At 53.6% G+C, this 13762-nt stretch overlaps 1 pseudogene; it reads right to left on the reverse strand.

The window, feature by feature from the left end:
* Positions 1-1597: 1597 nt before the first annotated feature.
* Positions 1598-13762, reverse strand: part of LOC135891771 (complement C3-like) — a 154390-nt pseudogene continuing 142225 nt past the window's right edge.

Genomic DNA, 13762 nt, shown 5'->3' on the forward strand with positions numbered 1-13762 from the left:
AATCTGTCTGGGGATTGGTCCTGCTTTGAGCAGGGGGTTGGACTAGATGACCTCCTGAGGTCCCTTCCAACCCTGAGATTCTATGATCAGAGCCTTTCATCCCCTCCCGCAGTATGAGCTGACTAGGAGACCGGGGTTGAATCGGATGTGAAAGGCCTGGACTCTTGCAGCTTCGTCTGAAAGGGGCAGGATCATATAGGGGACAAACTCCAGATAAATCCCTGCGGATACCTCTGGGAAGGAAGCTGGCAGCTTTTTACCGACTGTGAAAACAGCTGTTTAGGACAGGAAGTGAAGGCAAATTCCATATGCAAAAGGAACTGCAGGGGGAAGTGAGGGAGATAAAATTGTACCAAAGTGGACACTGGAGCAAACATCCGGACTCTTGTCATAGTGGCACGGTATCTGTAAATACTACAGCATGGCCAGGCCCTCTGATTTCGGCCTTCTTGCTCAAGCCTGGCATCCCGAGCAGCACAGCGCCCCCTTGAGGAGAACACCCGCTACTGAGTCACCTCCGCTGCTTCCTAGCACCATGCTGGGACCGTGGGGTCAGCGCTGACCGCAAGGAGCACCCACTACTGAGTGGAGCTGCAAATGGGGGCGGAGCTGGTGTGGGGGCAGAGTGGGGCTGAGTCGTGCTCCCTCTCAGCCCCAGGTGGTGGGTGGTGCTCCCTGCCATGCGCCCCCCCCACCAAATGTTCCTCCACACACCCCTAGGGGGGCTTCTCCCACAGTTTGGGGACCACTCCTCTAATGAGCCTTTAACACAGTAGTTCTCAACCCATGGGTTAAAGCATGGATGGTAGCGGGGGTCAGCCATATGTTCTCAGCAGGTTCCATGAGTGCAGAGTTAATCAGGAGGGCAATCTGGGAGGAGGTGGACATGTGGAGCATGTCCAAGGGAGACTTCCTCTAAGGTTATCTGGAGCATGTCAGCAATTTGTTTGAAGAGATCCTTGAAGTTCCTGAGCTCATCCCCAGCAGTGGGTGGAGGGGGCATAACATTCTCCTCTGGCGAGAAGGAGTTACAGGTAGCAGGAGCTGCCTCCTGATCTAAGATTACTTCCTCCTGCTCAGAATTCTGTTCGGCAGGGGCATCTGGTGGCGCTGTGGATTTTGGTGGAGAGTGTCTGTGTACCTCCATGGTGCCAGCCGGGTCAGGGCTGAGAAAAGGGACTGTCCCGGCCAAAACGGGTTGTGTGGTCACTCTAGCCACATATAGGTACAGAAGATTCGGTCCCAAATATCCATCCATGCGTACGTATCTAGCCACCCATTCATGCTTGTCCATCCTAACCTATTTTAAGGTGTTTCTCATGCACCCATGATCCTAGTAGCTGGTTACTTATAAAGATATATTGCAGACTATGTAAAGATTGGTAAAAAGTCACACAGCAGGGCAGGGTAAGAATTCAGCCTTTTATATATATAGAAACAATAAGAAGAAAAGAGAGCGAAAGCCCCAAAGAGGACAGGGCTAGCGGCGAGTGTCAGCAGCATGGGGACTCTGAGTGGAGATGTCTCCACCTGAGTGTTATGCTCCGTCTCAGCTCAAACTGCCCCCTTGGGGCTGCTGGGAAAGCTGGGTCCAAGTTTAGGTTGGGCAGCCAAACATGGTCATGGCTTCAGAGAACTCAAGGAATTCCTGGCAGAGGTTCTGGAAATCCGGCTCCTGGCATTCGTCCTCGTTGGGCCACTTCTCGATCCAGGTGTCCTTGCCAATGATGTAGGATAGCCTGGGACGGACAGGCAGAAGGGTGAGCAATGAAGCACCAAATTTGTCCAACTTGTTTGCTCAGTTCCTTAGGGGCAGCCGGGTTTGCCTAAGGGCATGGGCAGCGGGTATGGCAGGCCAGGGGAGGCTGAGTCTCCTCAAACAGCCAGGCGTGGCCCCACTCATGCTCTGCACAGAGCTCCTTCCTGCTTCCCGCCGCTTCCCCCCGGCCACAGCCCATGCAGGCTGCTCCTCTTCACCAAGGGGGCTGGGGCTGGGGCTAGGGCTAGCACGGGCTGGCCTGTGGCTCGGGACTTGAGGCGGTTGGGTGCCCCCGGTGATGGGGCCTCCCAGCACTGGGGCTCCCTGGTGCTCCGGGGCTGGTGGCGCTTGAGGCGCTAGGGCCACAGCACACGGCACTCCTGGGCAGGGGGCACTGGGGCCGCAGCACCTGGTGCTCCAGGGCTGGGGACGCTGGGGCTGCGGCACCCAACGCTTCAGGGCTGGGGGCGCTCAGGTTGGCCGGCCAGAGTGGCCCGGGGCTGGCAGCCGCGCTGGCGGGCTTGGGGCTCCAGCAGGAGGGAGGGGTAGCTCAGTGGTTTGAGCATTGGCCTGCAAAACCCAGGGTTGTGAATTCAATCCTTGAGGGGGCCATTTAGGGATCTGGGGCAAAAATCTGTCTTGGGATTGGTCCTGCTTTGAGCAGGGGCTTGGACTAGATGACCTCCTGCGGTCCCTTCCAACCCTGATATTCTGTAGAGAACAGGCAGGGCTGGGGTCTAGCCTCCCCAAACAGGGAGTTCACACTCCACTATGCCTAAGGGCCACATCTGACTTCCAGAGAAACAGTGGGTTGCCTCCCCTCTCATAGGTCCAGCCCAGAGACTACAGATCCCAGCATGCAATGTTCCAGATACAGCATGAGGATGGAACTTTTAGCCTCTGTGAGCTGCATCTTTGTTGCTGAAGCTCATTTTTAGGTGCAGTTTCTACCCTAATTATTTATATTTCTACCCAGTTTAAACCTAAGTGATTTAAGAACAACTGTGGCTGGATGCAGGGACCATGAAATTGCACTGACAATGTGATTTGTGCTGGTGAAATAGTTGGGTAGCCCCTGTGAGGAATGGTGGTCCAGGGTTAGACTACGAGGTGAACCTGGATTCAATTCCCAGCAACTCCAGAAACTTCCTTTTGGTACTTTGGAGAGGTCGCCTAAGGCCAGTCAGTGGGAGTTAGGTGCCTCAATACCTTTGAGGACCTGGACCTTAGGCTGTATGTGCCTCAGTTTACCCATCCGTTAAAAGAGGGTAATAACGCTGCCCTGCCTCCCGTAGTGAGAATAAATATATTCCATATTGTGAGGTTCTCAGAAAGTACAGTAATGGGGGCCTGATAGGTACCTAAAATAGATAGGGTAATTACTTAAGGGCGTGTCTGCTTGAAACTGACTAACGCAGGGTAACCACAGGAGGCTACTTACTCAGCTTTCCTACGCCACAAGTCGGTGCTGAGTCCCCAGATCAAGTAGTCTTTGTTACGCTCCAGCCTCAGAGACTCCCTGCATTTTATGTGGCTGATGAATTGGCGGGTTTTTCCTTTTGGATTTTCATCAGTTCCTGGGGGGCCGGGGGAGGGTGAAAAAAGACATCACACATAAGAGCAGAGTGAGGAGGAGCTAGTACAGGGTGGAGAGGGATGAAGATGAAAGGAACAGAGAAGAGGAGACTCCTAGGTGTTCTCTTGAGATTTCAGTACAAATTCAGCCCCAGCGTGACTGCTACGATAACCAGTCACTGAAGCTCCAGAAGTCATTAGAGACAGGAAGGACTGTCTTGTGGTTGCGGCACCGGGCTGGGCCTGAAGAGTTCAGGCCTCAGCTCCTGTTTCTGTCACAGACTCCTGGTGTAACCTTGAACAAGTCACTCGATCTCCCTGTGACTCAATTCCCCACCCATGAAATGGGGCTAATAAATCCACCCAGTGTTGATTTAGATTGTAATCTCATCAAGGCAGGGGTTGTATCTGGATATGTCCAGTGCTTAGCAAAAGGGGTCCCTAATCTCAGGTAATACAGATAATTAGAACAGTCATATCAGCTCCCAGTGAGTGAAGCCGCTTTGAGCTCAGTTAGATCCCTGATTACTTTGCCTTTATATTGAGTTATAAAACTCAGCATTGATGAAGAGAGACTCCGCCTCCCCTATAGCAGCTTGGGCCAAAGGACCACCAAGTCTGGGATCTTGACTCCCACAATGGCCAATGCCAATTGCTTCAGAGGAAGGTTGAAAAAGCCCATAATGAGACTGGTCAATTGTGCCAGGCTGACCACAGGGAGAGGTTCCCCCCTGTTATTTTGTCTGCCTCTTCGTGGCATGGCTGCCCAGGTGGGTTGAGCAAATTCTTTCTTGTCCCCTTGTGGCGATAGGTTAATGCCCTGGAGCATGAGACTAGATTAGCCTTGCTTTAGCACTTTCTCTGTCTAAGAGAAATAGCTCTTATGCCGGCCTTTATCCCAAAGGCCATTCAAAGAAATTGCACCCAGATTGTAGAAGGGGAGCTCTTACCTGCTTTAATGATTTCCAAAATTTCCATGGTGTAGTAGTCAGACCCGCCCACTTCTTCACTTCTAACAAGCCTGGTTTTATACACTTAAAAAAAAGGAAGACATACAAAACACCAGTTGAAGGTCTGCAGTATTTTTCTGTAGAGAATTCAGTGTGTAACTGACTCCCCAAACTGGCTGTGAGAAAGATGGTCCCATGATGATGGCAATTGCTGGAGACCGGGGTTCATTTCTCTGCTCCACCACAGACTTGCTGCGTGACCTTGGGCAAGTCACTTAGTCGCTCCATGCCTCTGTTTCCCCTTTTGTACAATGGGGATAATTGCACTGCCATGCCTCACAGGAGGTTGTGAGGATAAACACATTAAAGATTGTGAAGTGTTCAGATACTATGGAAATGGGGGGAAGATAAATACTTAGGGCTAGACTGAATCTTAAACAGTCATCTGATCTTGTTCATTTCTGGGAGTTTAGGGCCCCAAAATCTCATGAGGTTTCTGCCCCAGAAGATCCACACCTTACCCCTGATTCAGCCCCAAAGGCAAACTTTACAATCCAAATCAAATTCCGAACCCTGTCTCTGCGCTCTCCTCATGGAAAAAGACTCAGCAGATCCAAATCACAGATTTACCATAATCCACTCCAGGTTCACAGGCTTCCTCTATTCGTTTGTTCAGTGTGATGGGACCCTCTAACTTCTGCTGCATGAAGCAGTTTTCTATGGGGAAGGAAGATGGGGTAGAGAATCACCAAGGGGGACCATAGTTTCAGCTTTGTTATTAGTGACCCACAGGTGCCCATCTATTTGAATCCTGGGTGAGCCGCGCTAACCCACACAGTGACAGGCCCACCTCCTCTGACAAGGGAGTGGCCATGAAGGCAACCACCTGTCACGTTATGGGGCATAGGCGCCAACGCCATGGGTTCTCTGGGGCTCAAGCACCCATGGAAAAAAAACGGAGTGCTCAACACCCACCAGCCACAGCCTTTCGGTGGGGCTGCTGATCAGCTGTTTGGTGGCTGGCAAGAGGCATTTGGCGAAGAGCAGCTGGCAGGGGCCTCGCAGGAGGGGGCAGAGTGGGGGCAGGAAGTGGCAGAGCGGGGGTGGGGCCTCGGGGGAAGGGGCAGAGTGGGGGTGGAGCACCCACCGGGAAAAATAAAAGTCAGCGCCAGTGCTATGGGGCATGGTAAAAGAAGAAACAAGGGATGGAGGGGTAGGTTGCAGGGTCTAAATGAGGCGATCCTGAGCAGACCGACTCAGACACTCTGCAAAGGAATCAGTAGACGTTGCCCAGAGGAACTCTGCCTGGATGTATGAAATAACCAAGGACCATAAATAGGCCTGGCAATCACAGCTCACTTCCCTCTCTGCACTGATGGATATCTGCCTGGGTCAGTGCCAGGAGGAGCCTGGTCACGGGACTTAGTGGAGCTGCAGATGGGGAATCAAAGGTGATGGGAAGGACAGATCCGGAGACTGAGCGCCTCTCTGTGTGCCTGGCAGACAGCCGGGCTACAGCAAGTTCCCCACTGAACAACGGCCCCACCAATGGGTCTCCACCCTCTTCTAGGGGATCCCCTCCTAAGAGTCAGCAGGGAGTGGAGCCTCCATGGCTCATTCAATACTTGGCCTCTGTGCTGAAACTGACAGCAGGAGGGCTGAGGGGGGCCAGCTCTGGGCATCCTGGAATGAGAGGGCCCAGATATGTTAAAGAAGTGCCTGACTCCATGTCACCCCCCCCCCCACACCCCGAGGCCGGATTCCAACCATTGAAACAGCTGGTATGTTTCCACTGAAGTTTCATAACCCGGGAGGCATATCCCCGTCGGAATGGCTGGAAACCCAGCAACTCCTGCATCCCAGACTGCCCTGCTTCCACGTGTGCAGCCCCACTCCACGGATCAGCTGGCTTGGCCCAGCCCCCAAGGCCCTGATGGGCAGAGAGGAGGAACTGACATTTCCAATTCCCGCTCCCTCCTGGTCACCCGGCTGGCTAGAGAAATTCTGCTTCTACATCCTGCTGCCAGCTCTCCTGCGATTGGCGGGTGGGGTTGCCATTGGAGAAGGGAGGGAGGGACCGCAGGTGAGGGTAGGTGGTCAGGAGGGTGGAAACCCTCTGTGAATGCAGGGGAGGAGGGATAGGAGAGGGAGTGAAGGAAGATATCGAGACTCTGCGGGGGTGAGGGGCAGGCTTCAGGCTGGGAAGGTGGGTCCCAGGGGTTCCTACCTCCTCCAAGGCCCATTCCAGCCCCTCTGGGTTCTGCTCCCTGGCCCGATCCCAGACCCTGCAGTCCCTTCTGGGTCCTTCTTGCCTCCCCTCCCCAGGCGTGCATGATTTAATGTGGGGGTGCATCCCCCACATAATCCACTGAGAGTGCCCTCACCCCGACCCTGGTCCCACCATTCCTGTATGTGGTGGTGTGTAGCAGGGACACAGCCGGCCAAGAGTCAGAGCTCCAGGCTGGGGGACAGACCCAGGGACCATCCTGCCTCTGGCTGCCGTGAGCCTGTATCGCACATGAGAATCACCCAGAGCCCACAGGGAAGGAGGGCCCTGATCGGCGGTGGAGAGGGCTGATGCTGAGGGCCCCTGGGAGTGCACGTTTGCTGATAAAGCTGACAGGGGAGCCCCCACCCGAGATGTAAGCAGAGACAGGACTCTCCTTACCTTCTGCACAGCGGCAGACGTCCCCGTGACAGATCTTATTGAAGAGCCCGCTCTGCTTAGACGGGTGGTAGAACTTGGTGCACCGGTCATCTAGAGAAAGATCAGAGACACGGATCATTCCCCCTCCCGTAGAACAACGGCCACGGTTTACAGCACCTAGGAGACAACCCTGAAGCCCTTACTCAAGCAGAAGTCCCACTGGGTGACCCCGGAGAAGGGAGCAGCAGTCTGTGGGAACGACTTTCTTAGCTATAGGAAACCATCAACTTGAAATGATGGGCTGGTGCTTGTTGGAGACACCCTCTTAATCACGCTAGCAGCAAATTCACCGCTGGAGGTAAAACGGGGGGAGAGGGCAAGTAGGATAATTATTGCCTGTAGTCAGAGGTTCCCCTTATTATTTTGTCTACCTTTGCATGGGTGTGTTAAGGTGATGAGTGTGACCATGTATTTCCAGCATGGAGTAATATTAGAACAGGAGGAAGTGGGAGGTGGCCAGGAAGTCAGACTAGATGATCAGGATGGTCCCATCTGGCCTTAAAGTCTATGAGTCTAAAACCCCTGTGTTCTAATCCAGTAGTTCTCAACCAGGGGGACACATACCCTAGCGGTACCCCAGGGTTATGTTAACTTATCTAGATATTTGCCTAGTTTTACAACAGGATCTAGAGCCCTGCAGCAGGACTGGGATCCCGCAGGGCCCGTTGCCATAATAGCAGGAGTGAGATAAAAATCCAACAAACAATGCAGGAGCGGGTGGGAGTGGGAGTAGATATTGTGAGGCGGGATGGGAGCAGGATTGAAAAAATAGTCCTCATTCGCCTCCAAGAACACGAACACCTCAACCAGCAGCCACCGCTTTCTGGCCTCTCAGCTCTGAAGGCAGCGCTCCCGCCAGCAGCAGCGCACAAGTAAGGGTGGCAATATCATAGCATGCCACCCTAACGTCTGCGCTGCTGCTGGCGGCGGCACTGCCTTCAGAGCTGGGAACTGGCCAGCAGCTGCCGCTCTCCAGCACCAAATGACCAGGCTCACAAGTGAAAACACGCTCCTGTCTCACACTGAAATGTAAGTACAATATTTATATTCCAATTGATTTATTTTATAATTACATGGTAAAAAATGAGGAAGTCAGCAATTTGTCAGTACTAGTGCGGCTGGGACACTTTCGTATTTTTATGTCTGATTTTGAAAGTAAGTCGTTTTTAAGTGAGGTGAAACTTGGGGTACGCACGACAAATCAGACTCCTGAAAGGGGAACAGTAATCTGGAAAAGTCGAGAAGAGAGCGTGAGCTAGTGTAGAGCAGGAGATGGGGATTCGGGACGCTTGGGTTCTATTTCCAGTGGTGGGAGGGGACTGTGTATGCAGAAGCTGTACTTAGAGCTCTGAACTGGCAATCTGCTCCCAGCTGTGCTACTAGCTGTCTAGGGCTTACCTGAGGGCAAGTCTCTTAACATCTCAGTGCATCCCCACTGTGACACGGGAATAATGATACCTAAGTACTGCAGCAAAAGACTGCAAGAGGTAATGATACCAATGTAACCCAGAGCAGAATTTGAAGCCATGGTGCCTTGAATGGTGAGGAGAGCTGCGATCTGTTACCTATGGTGTAATAGTCGTAGACTGTGACGGATGCTGGCTGAATGAGACCAACTTCGAAAAACTGGTGAGCTTTAAACTGCAGGCATTCGTCCTCTGTGTGAGAAACCTGGGTGCGGGGGAAATAACAGGATTGCTTAGGCCGAAGGGTGGCTGGATGGAAGAGAGAGAATGAAAAAGAATAAAAGAATGGGAGATGTTGGGGAAAGAAGAGGGCAAAGAGAAAGTGAGGGAGGTGGAGGAAAGAAGACCTAGTGAAGTCAAAGGAAAGAAGAAGTGAATGACACAGAGAAGCAAATTCAGCCTTAATGTCAGATGCTGCATTTCCCACTGAAGTCAATGGACCTACATCCACATACACCAGCTGAGGATCTGGCCCATTCAGTTGCTCCTAGTGGAAAACCTGAATCTGGGCCAGTGAGTCAAATTCAGCCATGGGTTGCAGTTTGTCAACTTGCTGACGTCTGCGGGGATGCCAGGGTGTATCTGGGAGAGCAGTTTGGCTCAACAGGAACCCATGAAATTAACACAGGATCAGAGAAGCCCCTTGTCAAGTCTTTACCTTGTCCAGGTAGATTATGAGGTTGCCTCTGTCGGACGGGGCTTTGTCGATTTCAAACTTGGAAATGTATCTGTCGACCCCTTGGGAAAGCTAAATGTGAACAAGGAAAAGCAAGAGGCATCATGGGTAAGGCAGCGTCTCTGTGAAAGTCCTGCAGCTGGGCGAAAAAACCCACCATCTTGCTACGTGACTCAGTGGTGTCGCGCTTGTGATCACATCTCCCATGATAGGCAGGGGCGGCTCCAGGCACCAGTGCAGCAATCGCGTGCCTGGGGCGGCAAGCCACGGGGGGCGGCCTACCAGTCGCTGTGAGGGCGGCAGTCAGGCTGCCTTCGGCGGCATGCCTGCGGGAGGTCCCCCGGCCCCCCAGCTTTGGCGGCAATTCAGCGGCGGGGACGCCGGAGGCGCAGCACCGACGGACCTCCCACAGGCATGCCGCCGAAAGCCGCCTGACTGCCGTGCTTGGGGCGGCATAAAACATAGAGTCACCCCTGATGATAGGATCTGCATGGAGGATACTAGCCTGCTATGTATTCAACAGCTAGGGTTGCCAAGCGTCTGGTTTTCGAGCGGAACACCTGGTCGAAAAGGGACCCTGGCAGCTCCGGTCAGCAGCACAACGGGGCTAAGGCAGGCTCCCTGCCTGTCCTGGCTCTGCACAGCTCCAGGAAGTGAGCGGCACGTTCGACTCCTAGGAGCAGGAGCGGCCACAGGGGCTCCGCACACTGACCCCGCCCCGAGCGCCAGCTCCGCAGCTCCCATTGGCCAGGAACTGCGGCCAATGGGAGCTGCAGGGCCGGAGCCTGCGGATGCGGGCAGTGAGCAGAGCCCCCTGGCCACTCCGCCTAGGAGCCGGGAGAACGTCACCGCTTCCAGGAGCCGCCTGAGGTAAGTGCTGCCTGGCGGGAGCCTGCACCATGAACCCCCTCCTGCACCAAAACCCCTTGCCCCAGCCCTAAGCCCGCTCCCACACTCCGAACCCCTTGGCCCCAGCCTGGACCCACTCCTGCACCTCAAAACCCTCATCCCCGGCCCCACCCTAGAGCCTGCATCCCCAGCCAGAGCCCTAACCCGCTCCCTGCACCCCAACCCCATACCCCAGCCCGGAACCTCCTCTCGCACTCTGAATGCCTCATTTGTGGAGCCACTCTGGAGCCCGCACCCCCAGCCAGAGCCCTCGTCCCCTCTCGCACCACAACCACCTGCCCCAGCCCGGTGAAAGTTGTGCTTTTCACGATAAAGGTCCCAGGTTCAGTGACCACAGTGTACGTATGCACAGCGCTTATGTGTGTAATGAAAGAGGTGCCGGGGCTCAAGCAATTTTTTTTTTAACTTTCATAACTGAAGCTGCAAGCCCAGAGATGCCGGGGCTACGAACTGCCAGGCCCAGAGGTTCCGGGGCTCTGAACTGCCAAGCCCAGAGGTGCCGGGGCTCTGAACTGCCAAGCCCAGAGGTGCCGGGGCTGTGAACTGCCAGGCCCAGAGGTGCCGGGGCTGTGAACTGCCAGGCCCAGAGGTGCCGGGGCTCTGAACTGCCAAGCCCAGAGGTGCCGGGGCTCTGAACTGCCAAGCCCAGAGGTGCCGGGGCTGTGAACTGCCAGGCCCAGAGGTGCCGGGGCTCTGAACTGCCAAGCCCAGAGGTGCCGGGGCTCTGAACTGCCAGGCCCAGAGGTGCCGGGGCTCTGAACTGCCAAGCCCAGACGTGCCGGGGCTCTGAACTGCCAGGCCCAGAGGTGCCGGGGCTCTGAACTGCCAGGCCCAGAGGTGCCGGGGCTCTGAACTGCCAAGCCCAGAGGTGCCGGGGCTCTGAACTGCCAAGCCCAGAGGTGCCGGGGCTCTGAATTGCCAGGCCCAGAGGTGCCGGGGCTCTGAACTGCCAGGCCCAGAGGTGCCGGGGCTCTGAACTGCCAAGCCCAGAGGTGCCGGGGCTCTGAACTGCCAAGCCCAGAGGTGCCGGGGCTCTGAATTGCCAGGCCCAGAGGTGCCGGGGCTCTGAACTGCCAGGCCCAGAGGTGCCGGGGCTCAGCCCTGGCACAAATGAAGCACTGCGTATGCAGCCAGAGATGACCTGTACCTGCAGATGGTGGCGGGGGGCAGACTGAGGGCAGCAGTGTCCGTAGATGTTACTGAGCATGCTCAGTACAAGCCAAGCAGGAACTCAGGGCACACTGTAGTTCTGGTTTGGCATTCTGGCTGATTTTATGCTGCTGCAGGAGGATAACACCAGTGCTGGAAACATCCCTGGGTTTGTTTGCCTAATAATCCACCCTCATTTTATACCAGGGCAGCAATTCACTGCAATGACTCCTTCGGGGCCTGGCTTTTCTGTGCAGCCTCTTTTTCTGTATCCACGGTTCTCCAGGCCCAAATAACTCTGCACCATGTAGGTCAGAGGATCTAAAGGGAAGTCACTTTTTAAAAACTCTGGCCCCACTGTACACTGGCCCCCCAAAACTGCCCGCTGGAGATGACATTCCATCACCGACCTGGAGAGAACTGGTTGCGGTTTCCTAAAGCTGTTACCAATCCTTAGAGCTGTCTGGTCTCCCTCCAAGTTTAACCCTGGAGCCTGACTGTTCACCTGCTGCCTTGGATTTTCTCATCTGAAAGCTCCAGCCGAGCCACTGCATTGTTTATTACGTTCCCTGTTCTCAGATTACACTGACGTACTCTCTTAAGATCCTCCACGTCCGGTGAGAAGCCAGTGAGCATAGAGACATCGATGATGGACATTGTGGCATCAACCACACCGAGGAACCTAACGAGGAGAAGAGAAAATACCCTTTTGATCAGAATTCATCACTTGAACATTGATTTTGTGATCGCTCCACCAGCTCTTGTTGCTTTATCATAACTTTTTTGGCCGTTCCATAGAAAAATTCATAGCCCGTCTCCATCTACCCCCTGCATCTGTCCATCTACTCACTGCATCTGTCCATCTATTTATCGTCTATCATTAAAGGGCATTGTTCTCACCTGATGCAGATTTTAATATAGACTGAACGCATTGCTCCTTCCGGCTTCTTAACTAGAAACATTGCAGAAGAGAAAAGAAATTAATATCTCAGTGTAAATTTCATGCCAAATAAATCCTCTTTTGTTTTTTAGGTGTACTAACATGGCTTAGTAATCAAACAGGTCCTACAGTAGGTGTGAGAAATCCCTCAATAAACCTCCCCGCCCCTTCAGCAATCCATAAATAATTCTTCCCGTCCCCTGGCACGCAAACTAAAAAGCCTCTCCCAGCCGGGTGGCACAAACGAAATATAGTCTTGGGTTAGCAGAAAGAGGAGACTGAAACAGAGAGAGCCAGTGGGTGTGAACTTGGACAGCTGGGAAAGTTAAGAACAATTTACAGCTGGCTCCTGTTTCTGTAAAAGTTGTGCCAAAATCCTAATGTGTGGTCATATCTCCCTCTACTGGCCAGCCCTAGCAACTAGCAATCAGCTACTCCCAGCTAAAGGAAATTACTCCTTTAGCCCAAACCACAGAGGCTTGTGTTTTGGGTGCTGAAGATCCTGACCTCTGTCCCATGCTGTCTGGAAATGTGTTCACTGGAAGTTTGGGTCTGTAACCAGACTTCCTGGCATGGGCTCATCTCTACTTTAGAGGGAGAAAATACCCAGAGTAGCTGGCCTGTGTTCCCATCCACATCCGATGCTCCACCTCTGCTGATAACAAGTGCCATGATGAGAGAAGGCAGCATCTGCTCCCTCATTAGTTGCAACTTAGAACATGTAGTAGCTGGAAATATTATTTAGTGCCTGCCCTATGGGTATAATTTTGTAGGACTTGGGAACTGGGAGAGTTTGAAGAAGCGTCACAAAAATACTTTCCAAAGTTAAGAATGTGATTGCAGAGATGGTGGTTGGTTTACACATTGGTGTCAATCCGCTGCTGTCCATGGAGTTAAACTGGTGTAACTGAGCCAAATTTGTCCAGATCTGAGGATTGACAGCAAGCTTCACAAGAGAAAAGACAGGCGGTTACTTACCACCCTGGGCTTCTTCGACCGATACCCTCAGGTCAAACTTCTTACACTGAGAATCATCCTCCCGTAGCTTTGCATTATAAACTGTCAATACAGTTAAGGTTCCTTGTCCAGTCCCTTCTGCCTTCACAGTGAAGTCTTCATTCAATTTGGTCTGTAAAGTTGATCCAAGGTTAATTTTCTTTTGTACTGGACTGACTATCCCTGGTCAGGGCCCAGGCCAGATGACCCCCAGGCACAAGTATTTCACTGTCCCCATCAGAGCTGAGAGTTACTCTGCACAACAGCACTAGTTGGCCAGGGATCTTCCTCCGGCCTTGCAGTGTTACAGACGCCCCAGGCTTCTGGCCTGCCCTTGACCCAGTTCCTGTTCCTGCCCCAGCCATGCCCCAGCCATGCCCGAGCCTTGTTCCAGCCCACTTCAGCCTCGTCTGTGCCCTGCTCTGACCTTGCTCCAGCCCTGTTACAGACCTGCTGCAGCCTGCATCCGCCTCCTGACCCCCCAGGCCCTCGGACTGACTCCAACCTGGCTTTGACCAGTGGCCTGCAACCGGACTCTGACTGCAATCCTGATTTGGCTTGTCTGTGGATTCTGACCCACGGCCTGTCCCCAGACCCTGATTTCAGCATTGCCCTTGGCCCAGTCCCGACTCTAC

This window comes from Emys orbicularis, chromosome 19 (assembly GCF_028017835.1).
Source record: "Emys orbicularis isolate rEmyOrb1 chromosome 19, rEmyOrb1.hap1, whole genome shotgun sequence".
Lineage (NCBI taxonomy): Eukaryota > Metazoa > Chordata > Testudines > Emydidae > Emys > Emys orbicularis.